This window comes from Carcharhinus amblyrhynchos, chromosome 27 (assembly GCF_965287045.1).
Source record: "Carcharhinus amblyrhynchos chromosome 27, sCarAmb.v2.hapA, whole genome shotgun sequence".
NCBI classification, from domain to species: Eukaryota; Metazoa; Chordata; class Chondrichthyes; order Carcharhiniformes; family Carcharhinidae; genus Carcharhinus; species Carcharhinus amblyrhynchos.
Genome location: NC_137350.1, coordinates 27,610,332 through 27,629,967, shown reverse-complemented (window position 1 = coordinate 27,629,967; position 19,636 = coordinate 27,610,332). Strand labels below are relative to the sequence as shown.

General features: G+C 41.1%; 1 protein-coding gene across 6 annotated transcripts in view; it reads right to left on the bottom strand.

The window, feature by feature from the left end:
- The window catches only part of LOC145359180 (signal transducer and activator of transcription 5B-like), a 196,280-nt gene that overhangs the window by 75,919 nt on the left and 100,725 nt on the right, over positions 1-19,636 (bottom strand). The gene's annotated exons all lie outside the window — the stretch shown is intronic.

Below are 19,636 nucleotides of genomic sequence, written 5' to 3'. Positions count from 1 at the left end.
AGCACTGTCATATTAAATTGCAAGACACCCACAGCAGCAATCATAGAATCATAGAAACCCTACAGTGCAGGAGATGGTCATTTGGCCCATCAAGTCTGCACCATCAACAATCCCACCTCAGGCTCTATCCCCACAACCCCACAGATTTACCCCACTATTCCGTGATCTACACATGCCAGGATACAATGGACAATCTGGCATGACCAACCGACCTAACCCGCACGTCTTTGGTCAATCAATAGCACATGATTCCATAATGCAAAGATCCAAGAATTAAAAATATGATTATATTTAACTCTCCACACTGTCCCTTATTCTATGATCAGCATCCAGTGTTTCTTTTCAATGTAAGATCCTTCACGATATTTTCCTTAAGTCAGTATTTTACTGAATTACTGAGGAAGGCCTACTTTAAGTCAGCAGCAGAGATTACTTTATTTTCACATAGAAGTGATCTTCAACCACTCAATGAGTGCAGCCATATTTTCTGATCCTTTCTGCAGGATATTTATACTGCAAGCAGAAGTAGAAGTAACTGAAAAATCAGCAATTTTTGTGATGTACTGCTATGGCAGCAAAACTGTATTTTCATAAGAATTCAGAAGGTTAGGTGAGTCACCATCAACAAACTGGAATTCATGGGATATTGCACATAACTTGGACACAGGGAAAAAGGCTCTAATTTTAATTTTTTTGGGACTGAAATGCCATAATTTCAATATTTCTTGTAACGTCCCAAAAAGCATTAAAATCAAAATATAACAAAATTAAATCTCGCAGCATGACTTTTTCTTGGCATTTACGATTATTGTTGGCTTTGCCTTTATTGAACTGTAGGTTACCATGTTCGACCAGAAGTACAATATATAAGCTAGGAGAAGTAGGTCATTTGGTTTGCCATTCAATAAAATTGTGGCTGATCTGTTTGTGTTTCTAATTCCATCTTTGTAACATTTATTCTTGATTGCTGATGTATTCTTAGGCTTTTGTTCTCTCTTTCCCTTCCTGCCATTCTCTGACCCTCATTTCCCACACATTATCATCTATTAAGAGCCAACAATGATGGTAAACAATCAGAAGTTGACCCCTGTGGATGGGTTCACCAATCGAGGGAGCACTCTCTCATGCTGTGTTCATATTGATGATGAGACAGATGCCAGAGTTGCCAAGGCCAGTGTCCTTCAAAAGACTTCACTACCCAGTATAGGAATGTAGAGGGGTAAGCCTAAAAACTGCTTAAGGTCTACTGAGCAACTGTCCTCTCCACTTTTCTCTACAGGGGCGGCATGGGGGCAAGCACTGCTGTCTCTCAGCGCCAAGGACCTGGGTTTGATACCCGGCTTGCATCACTGCCTGTGCGGAGTCTGCACATTCTCCCCATATCTGCATGGGTTTGCTATAGGTGCTCCAGTTACCTCCCACAGTCCAAAAGACGTGCTAGTTAGCTGCATTGGTCATGCTAAATTCTCCCTCAGTGTATCCGAACAGATGCCGGATCGTGTGACTAGGGATTTTCAGTTTCTTCACATCAGTGTTAATGCAAACCGACTTGTGACACAAAATAAATAAATTTTAGGAGCAAGACCAATGGCATGCAAAGAAAATCAGTCACTTCCATCTTTGCTGCCTCCATAAGCTATTCGACACCAAGTGGCAAAACATAGTACCAGACCTCGGGAGAGGCAGCTGATTAGCATTTTCTCAATGTTATGACAAAAACTGACTCAATAGGCTGGACATGCCACCCAAATGCCTGACAACCGACTCCCTAAGTGAATCTACATTGAACTGCAGAAAGAAGCAGGTTTTCAGTATATTCTTTGAAGAAACGTTTCAAGGATACACTGAAAGCCTCTCTCAAAGACTTTAAAATTGACACTGCATCATGGGAGATCCTTGCCCAGGATTGCTCAGCCTGAAGACTGCAATTTCCAACAGCACCTTAGCAGCAATGGAAAGTGTCAGCCCAGAACAAGTGCAAGGCATGGATAAACCATGAGAACAATGCCTCCAGTTACCTGCAAGCCTCATTTTACTGTCCTCATTGCACAAGAACCTTTCGTGCCATGATAGAACTCATCAGGCACCTTTGCAATCAGAACGCAACACCTGGATAAGAACATAAGAACATAAGAAAAGGTGGTCTTCTTCAACACAGAAGGTCAAACGATAAATGTTTTCCTCTCCTGCTTTAACATTACTCTATAATTTGCAAGTTCTACCTGAGCTGGGTTTAATTTCCCATTTGGTCTTTTGGTTTCATTATTAAAATTGTCAATAGCTAATCTAAAAACGGTCTCTGATGGTTCAACGCAAGTGTTAGCCCAGTCTACATGCCCAAATTATAGAAGCTTCAATGATCAGAAATCTTATAACTGAGCCAAGCAGACAGTGTAATATAATAAAAGCAATCGACTAAAACAGAAGTGAGTTTTTCTTAAATTGAGGAAACATTATACTCTCTCACATTAATGTCACCTCATAATACATCAATTCATGGGGGAACATAAGATCCTTTGCGAAGTTATAATTCTTGAAATGTACCAATTTCTCTCTCAAAATTCAAGATACTTTGAGCAAGATTTTGCTGAAACATTACAGCAAGAGTTTAAAATAACTATATATCTACTCAAAATATCTAAACTAAACATCCCAATAGAGCCCATAGAGTTACACAGCACAGAAACAAGCCCTTTGGCTCAACCTGTCCATGCCGACCAGGTTTCCTAAATTGAACTAGTTCCATTTGCAGGATTTTCATAGAATAGAATCATACAATCCCTACAATGCAGAAGGAGGCCATGACCCATATCCCTCTAAACCTTTCCTTTCCACGTACCTGTCCAAGCGACTTTTAAAAGTTGCCTCTACCACCTCCACTGACACCACCCTAGGTGTGAAATATGTCCCTCAGGTCCCTTTTAAATCTTTCCCCTCTCACCTTAAACCAATGCCCTCTCGTTTTCCCTCTAGTAAACTGTTAACTTTCTGTAGAAATACATTTGGTACCAAGATTACATGGCAATAATGTTGAAGTATATCAGTAAATGACCTTCTCCAAGATGACAATGTTATCAGAAAATAACATTGCTCAAGATAAGCGTGTGTGAGTACTACAGATCTAAGTGCACCTACGTTTTGCTTTAATTGAAGATATATTTCCGTTTCTTATTATTGCAGAAAAATCTGATTTGATATGTTTCAGAAGCATTAAACTTTCTTAGCCACATAGCTACCCATTCTAGCCTGTAATTACTACTGTTGTTTCCTGATAATCTGCTATGCAGCCAATTTGTGAGCAAATGCTGGTTTCACAGATTGCCATTTCATTTACTGCAATAGGATCTTGTCTCTTGTGTATCAAACAATTTTACAGCATATAAACCCCAGATTGGCAACATATTAATATTCACTGTTGACTTGGAATATAAACAGTTCATCTATTATTGCATGCATATATTAATCAAAACTCAGAAAATGCTGGAAAATCTTAGCAGGTTTGACAGCATCTATGAGCTCTTACAAGGAGTCATCCAGGCTTGAAATCGAGTGCGGTTCTCTCTACAGACGCAACCATACCTGCTGAGATTTTCCAGCACTTTGTTTTTGTTTCAGATTCCAGCATCTGCATTAGTTTGCTTTAATCATGCATATATTAATGTGCCATTAACTCTCTCCCTAGAATCATTCAAGCCCATCAGAAATCAAGGGTCGTGCAGAAAATTGAGCTGATCAATTTTGACTACAAATTTTGAATCAGCTTTAGTTGATCATGGAGAATTCATCTATTTCCTCTCACACAAAGAGCAGATGTGTGAAAGACAAGCAATGCCATAACCCTTGATAATTGACAGTTAACAGTAAAACAAATTTAAAATGCAGAAAGCTTCAATAATTAAAATTTGAATTGGGAATTGACTGCTGATAGCAATGTGTGGAGAAAGTGATTCCAATTTAACTCCAAAACTGCTAACTTTAGCCAGTTCAAAAACATCATTTGACATCGGTACTAAAAGCAGAAAATGCTGAAAACAAACCATGTAGCATTTGTGGAGCAAACAGGTATGTCAACATTTTAAGACAAGAAACTATCAGCCATGTTTCAGTTAGTAACATTATCTCATGAGTCAGAAGGCCATGGGTTCAAATTCATAAGTCTAGAACACAAAAATCTAGCTGAAAGATCAAGAAGTATAGGGAAAGATTAGGTTGCCTTTGTCAGAGTTACATAGGATGCCATTTGTGACCTTCATATGAGCTGCTTTGGTATAGTGACAGCATTGGAAAGCTATTCAAAAGCATTCAGAGCTCTGGGGAACAGCCACAAATTTAGGAGTCAAAACATGTTCAAGGACTTTAGAGGGGAAGGGAGATTGGAGATGGGGCAGAGATGTCAAGTGTTAGTTTTTAGGACAGACCTGAAGGAGAGGGGAAAAACCAAAGGAACGAGAACTGCTAACAATATCAGCAAACCTGGAAGCCAGGAAAGGAAGTTGGGTACTCAGTAGATCAGTGGAAATCAGATTGGGAGAGCAGAAGGTGGGTTACATGGACAAGATGAGCTTCAAGAGAGCATGAAGGGGAATGGGAAACAAAGTGAAAAATAAAGATTTTAGGGGTAGGCCAGCAGAGAGTCTTGGAGGAAGGTCCAGTGGGTTAGAGGCTAGGTGGGCAGAAAGATGATGGATACTTGGGCATCATCATGTCATTCACAAGAGGCTCTCACCACCACTCCTTAAGTCCAAGAGATGCTTAACCAAGTGTGGTAACAGCTGGCTTTATTATTAATCACCAGATCTGAATGGACCATATAAAAGCACTGCCAATTCTTGCTCTTGATACCAAAAATGCTTGCTGGGTCATCCAAGGTCATATACGAAAATCCCCAGCTTCATTTCACTACCACAAGTCAAATTCTTAAAAATCTCTCCCCCTTCAACAGCACTTACAAGGAGATGAACTGGAAGGAAGTTGGGTGGATTAGTAAATTTGCTGATGACGCCAAAGTCGGAGGTGTGGTAGATAGTGAGGAGGGGTGTCATAGTTTACAGAGAGACTTGGACAAGTTGCAGAGCTGGGCCGAGGGGTGGCGGATGGAGTTTAATGCGGAAAAGTGTGAGGTAATTCACTTTGGCAGGAATAACAGATGTGTAGAGTATAGGGCTAACGGTAGGACTCTGAATAGTGTTGATGAACAGAGGGATCTAGGTGTATGTGTACATAGATCCCTGAAAGTTGGGAATCAAGTAGATAAGGTTGTTAGGAAGGCATATGGTGTCTTGGCGTTTATTGGTAGGGGGATTGAATTTAGGAGCCGCAGCGTCATGTTGCAACTGTACAAAATTCTGGTGCGGCCGCACTTGGAGTATTGTGTGCAGTTCTGGTCCCCACATTATAGGAAGGATGTGGAGGCATTGGAGAGGGTGCAGAGGAGGTTTACCAGGATGTTGCCTGGTATGGAGGGGAGGTCCTATAAGGAGAGACTGAGGGATTTGAGGTTGTTTTCGTTAGAAAGAAGGCGGCTAAGAGGGTGTAATATAATAAAAGCAATCGACTAAAACAGAAGTGAGTTTTTCTTAAATTGAGGAAACATTATACTCTCTCACATTAATGTCACCTCATAATACATCAATTCATGGGGGAACATAAGATCCTTTGCAAAGTTATAATTCTTGAAATGTACCAATTTCTCTCTCAAAATTCAAGATACTTTGAGCAAGATTTTGCTGAAACATTACAGCAAGAGTTTAAAATAACTATATATCTACTCAAAATATCTAAACTAAACATCCCAATAGAGCCCATAGAGTTACACAGCACAGAAACAAGCCCTTTGGCTCAACCTGTCCATGCCGACCAGGTTTCCTAAATTGAACTAGTTCCATTTGCAGGATTTTCATAGAATAGAATCATACAATCCCTACAATGCAGAAGGAGGCCATGACCCATATCCCTCTAAACCTTTCCTTTCCACGTACCTGTCCAAGCGACTTTTAAAAGTTGCCTCTACCACCTCCACTGACACCACCCTAGGTGTGAAATATGTCCCTTATTGAAATATATAAGATGATTAGAGGTTTAGATAGGGTGGACAGTGATAGCCTTTTTCCTCGGATGGAGAAAGCTAGCACGAGGGGGCATAGCTTCAAATTAAGGGGTGGTAGTTATAGGACGGATGTCAGAGGTAGTGACATCCCAGAGGGTGGTGAGGGATTGGAATGCCCTGCCTGCTGCAGTTGTAAATGCGCCTAGTTTGGGGGCGTTTAAGAGATCCGTGGATAGGTTTATGGATGGAAAGGGATTGGTTTAGGTTAGAGGGTCATTGCTTTTTAATTGGTCGGCGCAACATCGTGGGTCGAAGGGCCTGTTCTGCGCTGTAATGTTCTATGGTCTATGACTCAACTTTTATTCCACATCTGCTCTGATGATGCCGCTTTCTACAACAGAGTTTGTGAAATGTCCTCAGCTGAAGATTCACCTATTTACGGTGTGAAAAACTCCTTAACAAAGTTAACTATTTACAAAAGATTCTGTCATGCTTGAGTGAAGAAAACTGGTCTGTGAAAAGCACATTCCCACTGTCACCAAAAACCTCATTATGCTTCTGTCACATCTGAATTCAAAGGGCTGGATTCTCCAATTTTTAATCAGCATGGATTAAGGTGTATGGGCTAGTCCCTGACCTGATTGGTTCCATTGGTATAGGCACCCCCAGCACTTCACAATTTTCTTGGGGTCAGGCAAGCTTTTCAATGCCCCTCAGAAGTATTATGAATCATAATCTGGGCAAGAAAACCTTTTGAAAGGCAAATTCATGACTCTATGTCAACCCAACTATGCCCTGCCACTCACACCCCATAGCCCCCTCAGACCATCTATACCCCTCCACCCACCCCAATGGCCACACATGCCAACCCATTCCCCTCTACCCACCCTCAACTGCCACTCATACCCACCATGCCAACCTATGTTGATGCCCATTTACCCACTATACACACTGTACAGATTCCATGAACCCTACAGTAACAATGTGTGAAAAAGTTAAAAATTTATTCATAATTTTCTTACAAAAATCTCTTTTTACTACATCCCTATAAAAAGTGTCAATCAACCACTCCAACATATCAAAAGCAGAACCAGTAAACACCTGGCCTGGTTTAGATTGCGTGAATAAACACTGAGTAATTGAGGATAGAATGCTGTCAATTGAGTAGTGTTTTTCATTGATAATAATTTCAACAGACTACTGGATAGGTGAAGGTGCACAGGTTGACACAGGTACTATGTGGGGCCATTGGGGGTGGGTGGAAGAGCATGAAGTGGCATTAGTGGCATGAAGAGGGTGAGAGAAGTGTCGGGGGGGGTGACATGAGCTGGTGGGCTGTTTTCTATTATGTTAAAAGAACAAAATCCTGAAGCACCAAAATGTGCCTTTTAAATTGCCCACGTCCACACCCAGCAACCCGCACCTACCTCCGAATTATGTCAGGGATGGAGGGTGGACTCTAATTAGTGCCTACAACCACCTCCTGTATGCCCAGAATGAAAATGCTCCACTGTCTTGAACATTTTCTTTCGACTTCCCTACCTTTAAAAGCCTCATGACCCATTTATTTACCACTCTTCTGCAACTTGGGATGCATTACAAGGGGTTATATAAGGACACGATTTAATTGGCAGCATACCTTCAACAGGCAGATATGCTTACAATGTAAAATTGAGTTAAGAATTATATTGCTTATGGTAGTTTAAAAATGTTTAGCCAGACACTTATCAATTTGTGCAAAGCTAGCGACAATTTTTTTTATTTGAAAATAAATTAATGGATTATGAAACAAACAGCTGCCACAAGTAACTCCAGTATATTCAATTTGAAGGGCAACTTGATCCAAGACATCAGTTAGATGTTTTAAAATTGCAAAATCCCCAGTGATAACGTACTACTCACCACCATCTATCATAACTTGGCACTTTGCACAACAACAAAAAAAACGGAGTAGCAGTGGTAACAAAATTAAAAATTGTCAAGGCACTTTTTATTCCACACAAAGTTTTCACTGGGTCACTTTGCCAATTTTCAATTATTTTCAGTGTCCTGTTGCACAAAATCCCATCTGATTGCATCAGTTTTGACAGGTCTATTAAACAATTCTACCAACATTCATACATCAATGCTCAATTTTCACTTTGGAATAACACTTTTATTATCCTGATGGTGGAGTAACAGAGACACTGTACATTATGGCTGTACAATTAGCATACAAAAGTAATTGCTTAGATATCATCTTAATTTCAGGTGATCCTGTAACTTGGGAAGGCTCAAAAGATAAACACACAACAGTATCAGAGCAGATCCATGAAATCAGGAGTGTAACACTGCTTCCCAAGCACAATAGGAGGACTTAAAGTAAAACTGTCCTATCCCTTCAAGGGCATACATCAACACAATAAAACACATGCTTCCTGTCAGAACTACGGGAGGGCTTGACAGAAATTAATCAGGAGACCACATTACCTCGGTAAGGAACTCCACAAAGTGTCAAGATTGTGTTCTACTGCAATTTTAAGAAATATGACATCTATGATTAGGATATTGAACTCTTTCACCTTCCAGGATAACATTACTCTAAATCAAGCCACATTGCTAATCATGGAAAATACAAAGAGATTCAAAAGGTCACAGTACAGTTGAATAGTAGTAACACTACTGGACTAGTAACCCAGAGGTCTGGACTAATAGAGCATCTCCAAAAAGGAGCTAGGAATTCAAATCCCATCTTGGTATCTGCATAACTTAAGTTAATAAATCTGGAAACAAATGCTATTCTCATTACAATTCAGGATGGTGCCATCTCATCTGTGACATTAGCACAAGTTTCAATTTGCATAATCAACTGCAAACACTGCATACAAAATCAGTGTTGTAGGGGTAAATAGAGGCATTGGCTTTGCGGCATGCTCACTTGTCCTCTTTTCCTCAAATACTGAAATCGCTCAATAATAATTATCATGAAATCATCAAATTAGTGTTGAACTCTATCTGGATCACAAATGTGCCACCTCACTTGGTCTGGCCTGTGATGCCAGATCAACAGGAATGTGGTCGACTCTTAACTGCCCTCTGAAATGACCAAGCAAGCCACTCAGTTGTATCAAAGCACTATAGAAAAAAATTATAGGTGTACCTACACTCCACATGGTTCAACACTACCTTCTCAAAAGCAATTAGGAATGAACAATAAATGCTGACCTTCCCAGCGATACTCACATCCCAAGGAGAAATATGAAAAGAAATGGCTTAGCTCTCTTACAGAGCCGCATTAAACATAGCCAAAGATCTGGCCGGCCTTCACTGTGCCTTGAAAGGGCAATTCATCCAAACACCCAAAGATACAAGGGTTTGAGCAATTTTCTGCCTGCTGTACAGGCAGCAAATGGTGAATTTTTTCTAATGTTGTTGGTTCGTGTTTGAATTTGAGCTTGAGGCTGGCTGCCAGCCAAGCTGTTGAGACATTTATTGAGTTGAGATTTCTGCTGTTAGCTTATAGCTTAGATCAAACTGTTTTTGCTTAAAGTGATGAAAATATTGAACGTTAGCCAAACCACTTTGGGTCTGAGCATCAGACTGATTGAAGATAAAAGGACCCTGAACTCACCTATCCCTGAGATACCTCACCTTACCTAGAGGACGTGGCAACATTAACTGCAGCTGCTGTAATGAGACACCCAAGGAAAGATTCCTGCTCCTCCACCAATGTGTGGACCTTGAATCCAATGCAACTATTTGAGAGTGCTGCAAGAGATCATTTTTCTCATAATGTGTAAACAGCCTGAACTTGCAGCAGCTGCCAAAAAACTTGAGATGTTAAAGGGGCAGACACCCAAAGTAAAAACATTCCCTTTGCACCTGGAATGGTTGGGGCAGAATGGAGAACATGCAAACAATTGTAAAGGAACATTAATTAAAAAATCAGATTCTACTGGGAAGGGCGAAGGGGAAGAAATTGTGAGAGAACTGAAGAAAACGAAATGTGTTAACACATCAATTAACGTCAATTAGCTTACATTTTGGATATAATACATCCAAACTATTGGCCCAGCACGTTGGGCAAGTGCAAAAGTGGTAATGAATGAAGGCAAGAGATATCTACCTGCAAACAGATGGCGTATGGACGCAATACTAGCGGTAAAAAGGATAAAGGACTCAAACAAGTGACGTTTAAAGCTTTTAAAGTTTATTTATCAGTCACAAGTAGGCTTACATTAACACTGCAATGAAGTTAATCCTTGTGGTCATCACACTCCGAACCTGTTCAAATACACTGAGAATTTAGCATGGCCAATGCACCTGACCAGCACAGCTTTCAGACTATAGGAGGAAACCCATGCAGACACAGGAAGAATGTGCAGGCTCATCACAGATAGTGACCTAAACCTGGAATCAAACCCAGGTCCCTAGCATTGTAAGGCTGCAGTACTAACCATTGTGCAATATAACTCAATTATATTTTCTGATGAGGATTTACTATCAGAGGCACATAGAGCAATGAAAAATAAAAGATGTTTTTAAGTTACCTAAGCTACTTCTTCATCCCAACAATGTCTTAACATCCTTAAACAGAACACACAAAACTAAATCCAAAGTTCCCCTCTTCAATAAAGCCAGTGTATAGCCATATAACTCAATTTCACAGTCAAAAACTGCTTTTCCAATGTATGTCTGAGATCAGTAGTTTTGTGGACAATTATCAAAGACTGCAAAAGAAAGCAAGTTCAATTAGATGTTAAACTACGTATCTTTTAAAGGAGTAAAATCCCATTGTCAGATTCAATTTATTATCACATGTATTTGTATACAGTAAGAAGTATTGTTCCTTGCGCACTATACAATCAAAGCATACCATACCTAGAGAAGGAGAGGAAAGGATGCAGAATGTCGTGTTAAAGTCATAGCTAGGGTATAGAAAAAGATCAACTTAATACGAGGTAGGTCCACTTAAAAGTCTGATGGCAGAAGTGAAGAAACTGAGTCAGTTGGTATATCACCTCAGACTTTTGTATCTTTTTGCCACGTAAGAAGGTTGAAGAGAGTGGGGTCCTTGATTATGCTGACTGCTTTTCCAAGGCAGCGAGAAGTGTAGACGGAGTCAATGGATGGGAGGCTGGCTGGCATGATGGACTGAGTTTCATTTACGACCCTTTGCAGTTTCTTGCAGTCTTAGACAGAGCAGGAGCCATACCAAGTTGTGATACAACCAGAAAGAATGCTTTCTGTGGTGTATCTGTAAAATTTAGTTAAGAGTCATACCAGACATGCCAAATTTCCTTTGCCTCTTGAGAAGGTAGAGGCATTGGTGGGTTTTCCTAACCATAGCGTCAGCATGGAGAGACCAGGATAGGTTGTTGGTTAAAGTGGACACCTAGAAGCTCTCGACTATTTCTACTTCATCCCCATCGATGTAGACAGGGGCATATCATCCACTATGCTCCCTAAAGTCGATGGCGATCTCCTTTATCTTGCTGACATTGAGGGAGACAGTATTGTTGTCACAGCAGTTCACCAGATTCTCTATCATTTTGCTGCACTTCATCGCATCATTGTTTGAGATCTGGTACACCACAGTGAGTCTGCAAAACTGAAAATTGAGGGGAATTTGATCACATAGCCAGAGGTGTCCAAGGAGTACAGTAAGGGGCTGAAGACACAGCCTTGTGGAGAACCGGTGATAACAAGGAAGTGTCACCGCCGATCCTTACTGATTGTGGTCTGTGGGATAGGATGTCTCAGATCCAGTCGCAGAAGGAGGAGCTGAGCCCCAGGCTACGGAGTTTGGAAGTGAGTTTTGTAGGAATAATGGTGTTGAAGGCTGAGCTGTAGTCAATAAGTAAGGCTGAAATATATGTCTTTACTATCCAGGTGTTCCAGCGTTCAGTGTACGGCCAGGGAAATGGCGACTACTGTGGACCTGTTGTTACTATTGGCAAACTACAGTGGATCCAGGCAGTCTGGGAGGCCAGAATTAATCCATGCCCTGACTAACCTTTTGAAGCACTTCATAATGATGGATATCTGAGCCACTGGACCATAGTCATTAAGACATGCTGCCTGGCTTTTCTTCAGCACAGGGATGGTGGTAATGCATGCAAAAATATAAATGTTAACTAACTGTGGCATGAGAGTCTGAAGTGATCATAAAGAGTTCAAAAAGGGGACAACTGGGCATATCCTGAAACAACGCTATCCTGAAAATAAAAAGGAAAATTTGGGGGGGATTTCAACATAAACAAAGGTCTATGATTTTTGGGCTCAGATTCAATATACTGTACAGAAAGTAAGAAAACAACTCAGAGGATAAACCAATTCAGGGTTTTATATATAAAGAATCCTGAATCTAAACCAAAGTAGCACGGAATTTTTCCCAACATTATTTCGCTCAAAGTATTGTTTGAAATGTAGGTCGATCGTAGGGAGTATAGTCACTAAATAGGATAGAGGACAGACTCATTAAGATTGGGAGGTTGTAGTAACCAAGTAATGCTCAAATAATTTGTGGAAAATTCACATTCGGACAATATTAATGAGTTTGTTCAGAAATATAGGTGCAACTTTAATATGGCAGACAAGCACACAAGCGTCAGGTGTAATTTTCTAATTTCAGAAACTTGAGGCTGGTAAATTATAGAAGATATGCCTGAAACACCACTTCCAGGTAAACCCCAACATTAGGATATGATAATTCTGTGCCTTTATAAAATGTATTTTTAGCGTATTTCTTGTGGGGGTATGTTTAAAATTCAGCTCTGTTTTACACCATGCAGATTTGTCTGTAAACCAGGCAGCTCACATGCTGAGGATGCAGACTAATGATTGATTTTGGATACGCATGTATGTGTTTTCATCTGAGTTAATGTATTTTTATTTGTTTTTTCTCCGGGGGTTTCAGAGTAGCATTTTCATTAGGCTGATTGACGGAGATAGTCACGTACTTAAGGGGAGAAGCTAAGCTTACAGAGAAAAGCAGGTAGTTATTATTGGGTTCTGAAAGAAGCACGAGGTCTCTCTCTGCAAGCCGCTGTTTGAGACCTGCTAGAAGAAGTAGGTCTCTGCCTCCAAAGGTATTTTGGAGGCTTGAGGACTGGCAGCCCAAGTATAGCATGTAAGCCTGTGCGTTGCGAATTGATCTTGAAGAGGAGTTTAAGTCTATCTGAGAAATATCGCTTACATTGGAACTAAAACAGATAGGTTAGCAATTGCATCAAGGCATGTTTAAGCATTTCAACTGGTGAAAATTAAGCTATTTAATTTGTTAAACTGCATTGTTAGATAAAGTTTGTTTTGATAAAAGTTTCCCAGTGTGTCAAAAGAATCACAAGGAGTAAAACACCTCATCCTCACACTAATGCCAAAATAGAAAAACTACTGGGTTCTAGACAGGCTTTATAACATACTTTGGCGTTTCTGATCTCATCAAATGGCAACATTGGAACCAATGTCAATGTTCTTCTTTTATGCAGACTACTTGGAAACAACTTCCTGATAGCATAACGGAGAGAGAAAAAAACTTTGGAGTCATTTAAAGGCACTTTTAAACTATGCTTATGTAGTTGGTGACAGGTATAGATTTTGCTCAACTAATGGCACTGAAAGTCAAGCAAAAATGACTTTGCAGTTACAGGAGCATTGAGTTCTTCTACATCACCAAATCTTTCCACGGCAGCCAGAACTACAGGTCGTCGACAACCAAACGTGCCAAATGCAATTCAGTACGTCCAGGTCTGACTTCTTGCCATGAATCCCTGCACATTACGCATATTACCCTTTGTTAATATTATGCTGACATGAATGTCACATTCAGTCACATATGCATCAATTCACTGCATTTCTAATGAAGAGTCGGTCAACAAATCAATTCCATTTCTAAGCAAAAACGTATGAGCATAAACACAATTCACTGACCAACAGTACTTATTATACCTAGCCAACAACCAGAACTAGCCGCACCCTGAACCAAGATGTTGCAGTACAGCTTCAGCATTTACATATACCAGCAGATATTTGAAAATAACGCCCAAGTATGTCCTGTTCACAAAAAGCAGGACAAATCCAAACTGGCCAATTGCTGTCTTATCAACCTCATCGCAACCATTAGCAAAGTAATAGACAGTGTCATAGACTGCGCTACCAAGCAGCACTTACATGGCAATAAGCTACTCATCCATGCACAATTTGCACTTCTGCGTAAGTGCTGCTTGATAGCGCAGTCTATGACACTGTCTATTACTTTGCTAATGGTTGCGATGAGGTTGATAAGACAGCAATTGGCCAGTTTGGATTTGTCCTGCTTTTTGTGAACAGGACATACTTGGGCGTTATTTTCAAATATCTGCTGGTATATGTAAATGCTGAAGCTGTACTGCAACATCTTGGTTCAGGGTGCGGCTAGTTCTGGTTGTTGGCTAGGTATAATAAGTACTGTTGGTCAGTGAATTGTGTTTATGCTCATACGTTTTTGCTTAGAAATGGAATTGATTTGTTGACCGACTCTTCATTAGAAATGCAGTGAATTGATGCATATGTGACTGAATGTGACATTCATGTCAGCATAATATTAACAAAGGGTAATATGCGTAATGTGCAGGGATTCATGGCAAGAAGTCAGACCTGGACGTACTGAATTGCATTTGGCAATTGTACTCGCCTAGTTACAACCTTGATCCAAACATAGACATCAATGAGCCTTAGCAAAATTGAAGTCAACGGGAAGCAGGCAGAAAATTCTGCACTGGTCGGAGTCATACCTAGCAAAGGAAGGTGGTTGCAGTTGATTAACCTTCAACATCTCATTTCTGGGACATCACTGCAGGAGTTCCTATGTCCTTGGCTCAATCATCTTTAGCTGCTTCATCAGTGGCCTTCCCTCCATTATGAGGTCAAAAGTGGGGTGTTCGCTAATGATTGCACAATGTTCAGCATTCAAAACTCCTCAGTCCATTTGTAGCAAGATCTTGACAACATTCAAGGCTGCATGGATAAACGGCAAGTAACATTCATGCCACACAAGTGCCTGGCAATGGCTATCTCTGACAAGAGAGAATATAGCCATCTCTCCTTGACATTCAACTGCATTATCACCACTAGATACTGGCATTGTCAAGGGGGTGCAGAAATAGGAAAGGAGGAAGTCAAAAATGGATTTCAATACAAGAATCATATTTTTGAGGTAGTAGATCTGGGGATCTGATGAAGGTCCTTCTCCGGAAAAGAGCATAGATGCAGAGTTTTTACTGAGCTGAGTTTGGGGATGGGGGCGGAGTGCAAATAAGCAATGTGGGAAGAACAGTTATAGCTGGAAGATGTTCTGGCTAAGGTCACATAAGTGAGTGTGGAATAAGTAAGGTAATCCAGCCAAGGCAGACCATGGAGACAAGTTATAAGAACATAAGAATAAACTGCACACAGTACTCCAGCTGCGGCCTCACCAATGCCCTATACAGCTGCAGCAAGACCTCCCTACTTTTATATTCAATCCCCTTCGCTATGAAGGCCAGCATCCCATTCGCCTTCCTGACCACCTGCTGCACCTGCAAGCTGGGTTTTTGCGACTCATGCACAAGGACCCCGAGGTCCCTCTGCACCGTCGCCTGCTGCAGTTTTTCGCCACGTAAGTAATAGTCCTTCCTACCATTCTTCCTTCCAAAGTGGACCACCTCACACTTGCCAACATTAAATTCCATTTGCCATTTCCTGGCCCTTTCGCCCAGCCTATCTAGATCCTTCTGCAGACTCTCCACACCCTCCGCACAATTTGCCATTCCCCCAATCTTGGTGTCATCCGCAAATTTCATAAGAACATAAGAACATAAGAAATAGGAGCAGGAGTAGCAGCAGCACAGAAGCAGGGCAAGGAACTAATCTGCATCACCTGCAGTTACCAACTTGGTTTGGAGCTGCTTTCAGACAGCACAACATATGGCAACTTTACCTTTATAAAAAAGGTAAAGATGCCACATGCCCAATTGACCATAGGCTGCTCTCCCACTTTGAAGGGGAGAGTTAACTGGTAGTGAATTAATCTGATGATTACCACACCCTAAGCAAGCAGCAAGGTTGAGAATGCAAGCCTTCATGAGTCACCTCAGCCAGTACAGGAAGTGAACCCACATTTTTGGCATCACGAACCAGCCATCCAGCCAACTGAGCTAACCAGCCCCTCAGTTAACTTGTACATCATTGAGATAATCCTCTTAAGGGTTAGTCATAGAGGTTTACAGAATAGAAACAGGCCATTTGGCCCAACTTGTCCATGCTGCCCTTTTTTTTAAACCCCTAAGTTAATTCAATTATCCGCATCTGGCCCATAGTCTAAAAGGTAATCATGCAGCAGCAACTCCATCTTTTCCTGCTGGCTCCTGGCCAGACAATAAACAAAAAGTACATTCTATCTGCTAGCATGGAATCAGTTTTTATATGTATATTGGTGACACCCTAGATCTACCTCATTAATGTTTCTCAATCTCACAACAACCTCCATGCTGTCAAATTGTCAAGAGTTAAAATTCCCACCAGCTGAACACCTGATAATCTCCATTGTTGTGCCACACAGACCATCTTTCTTTCAATGCTAAACTCAACTTCAAGGATTTTTTTGCTGACTTCCAATATGTACCATCGAAAAATTCCAAAATGCAATCCATCCCACATTATGCCCCAAAATAATTACCTATGGCCTCTTGTTGCCCACAGTCCTACATCCTCTCTCCATTTGCCAGAATCGCCTGCAGTGTTACATCACCAACCACAAAATTCAGCTCTCCATTTCCAACCTTTTATTTCTTTTCTGTTACCCTCACCACTGGTGAGACCACTTTAACTCTATTGTCTGGCACTCATGAACTCTGACAACTACTTTTCTATCTTCCTCCAAAAACACTGAAGTCTAGGTCAGAAACAATCACTATTACTAATCTTTCTCTCCAGGTTTAGTGTTCACCTATCTTACTTCTCAGTACCATGTCTACTAGTTCTTGATGAAGGAGCTCTGCGTAATTTTGTACAAGATTCCACCCACACATCAAAAAAGCATTGATTACATTTTGAAATTCCTCTGGATCCAGCTAGAGAACAAATTAAAAGCTTAACGTGCAACAATATGATTCTTCTCAATGTAATGAATGTCACAGAGGTTTACAGCATGGAAACAGGCCCTTCGGCCCAACTTATCCATGCCGCCCTTTTTTCAAAACCCCTAAACTAATCCCAATTGCCCGCATTTGGCCCCTATCCCTCGATACCCATCTCATCCAGGTAACCATCTAAACGCTTTTTAAGAGACAAAATTGTACCCGATTCTACTACTACCTCTGGCAGCTTGTTCCAGACAGTGACCATCCTCTGTGTGAAAAAATTGCCCCACTTGGACACTTTTGTACCTCTCCCCTTAAACCTATGCCCTCTAGTTTTAGACTCACCTACCTTTGGGAAAAGATATTGACTATCTAGCTGATCTGTGCCCCTTATTATTTTATAGGCTGCTATAAGATCACTCCTCAGCCTTCTACATTCCAGAGAAAAAGTCCTAGTCCATCCAGCCTCTCCTTCTAACACAAACCATCAAGTCCCAGCAGTATCCTAGTAAATCTTTTCAGCACTCTTTCTAGTTTAATAATATCCTGTCTATAATAGGGTGATCAGAACTGTACACAGTATTCCAAGTGTGGCCTTACCAACGTCTTGTACAACTTCAACAAGACGTCCCAACTCCTGTATTCAATATTCTGACCCATGAAACCAAGCTTGCTGAATGCCTTCTTCACCACTCTGTCCACCTGTGACTCCACTTTCAAGGAGCTATGAACATGTACAAGGTGAAGCAAAGATGGATTAAATTTCAGCACAATTTTCTGAAGACAAGTGAAATTTGGATTCAATTTCAAGCAACCAAGGATAACTGCCCTAAATGCCAAGTAAGGTGATCATCAGTACTTGCAAAATAATATTCAGAGCAGCCAGGTGGTTTAACAAAGGGTAATCTTTTCCTTGTAGTTTCCAAATAACAAATACCACAAGATGCATTCTATTGTCCCAGATTGCCCTCTCCACAGTTCCCACACTCCCCTCCTCCCCCCATCCCCCATATCTATCTCTGTCTTAAAGACACTCAATGACCTGGCCTCCACAGCCTTCTGTGGCAAAGAGTTCCCCAGATTCACCAATCCAGCTGAAGAAATTTCTCCTCATCTCTGTTTTAAAGGATCGTCCCTTTAGTCTGAGGTGGTGCCCTCTAGTTCTAGATTTTCCTACTAGTGGAAACATCCACTTCACGTCCACTTTATCCAGACCTCGCAGTATACTGTAACCCTAATACTAGGGTTGGCGGGAAAGAGAAACAAAGTTGCCTTGTGAAACCGAGCCAGAGAGAAGAAATTTCTTTGGCACTTGGACAGCGGATATATGAAACAGACTTGGTAAAATTATATAATGGAATATCAATAAATCACATCCAATTGTGAATGACGGTGGACAATTAAACTAATGGGAGATGGAGGAGGCTCTAAAAACATTCTCAGCCTGAATGATGATAGAGCCCAATGCATTCGTACAGAAGACAAGGTTGAAGAATTTGCAACTATGCAATCGAACTGCTGAGTGGATGATCCTCCACCAGAGTTTCTCAGCATCCAAGGTACCAATCTTCATTAGACTATAAGACATAGGAGCTAAATTAAGCCACTCAGCCCATCGAGTCTGCTCCGCCATTCAATCATGGCTGATATTTTTCTCATCCCCATAACCCCTGATCCCTTTATTAATCAGGAACCTATCTCTGTCTTAAAGATACGCAATGACCTGGCCTTCACAACCTTCTGCGGCAGAGTTCCATAGATTCACCAACCTCCTCATCTATGTTTTAAAAGATCGTCCCTTTAGTCTGAGGTTGTGCCCTCTGGTTCTAGTTTTTTCTACTAGTGGAAACATCCACTCCATGTCCACTCTATCCAAGCCTCGCAGTATCCTGTAAATTTCAATAAGATTCCCCCTCGTTCTTCTAAACTCCAACGAATACAGATCCAGAGTCCTCAGCCTGTCCTCATACAACAAGCTCTTCATTCCAGGGATCATTCTTAAGAACCTTCTCTGGACTCTTTCCAAGGTCAGCACACCATTCCTTAGATAAGGAAGACTCCAAGACTGCTCACAATACTCCAGATGGATTCTGACCACAGCCTTATACAGCATCGGAAGTACATCCCTGCTCTTGTATTCCAGCCCTCTCGACATGAATGCTAATACTGTACGTGATTTCCTAAATACTGATTGAGCCTCCATGTTAACTTAGAGAATCTTGAACAAGGACTCCCAAGTCCCTTTGTGCTTCTGATTTCCTAAGCATTTCCCAATTTAGAAAATAGTCTTATGCCTCCACTCCTCCTCCCAAAGTGCATAACCTCACACTTTTCCACATTGTATTCCATCTGCCACTTCTTTTCCTACTCTCCTCACCTGTCCAAGTCTTTCTGCAGCCCCCTCTGCTTCAATACTACCTGTCCCTCTACATACCTTTGTACCATCTGCAAACTTAGCAACAGTGACTTCTGTTCCTTTTTCCAAATCATTAATGTATAATGTGAAAAGTTG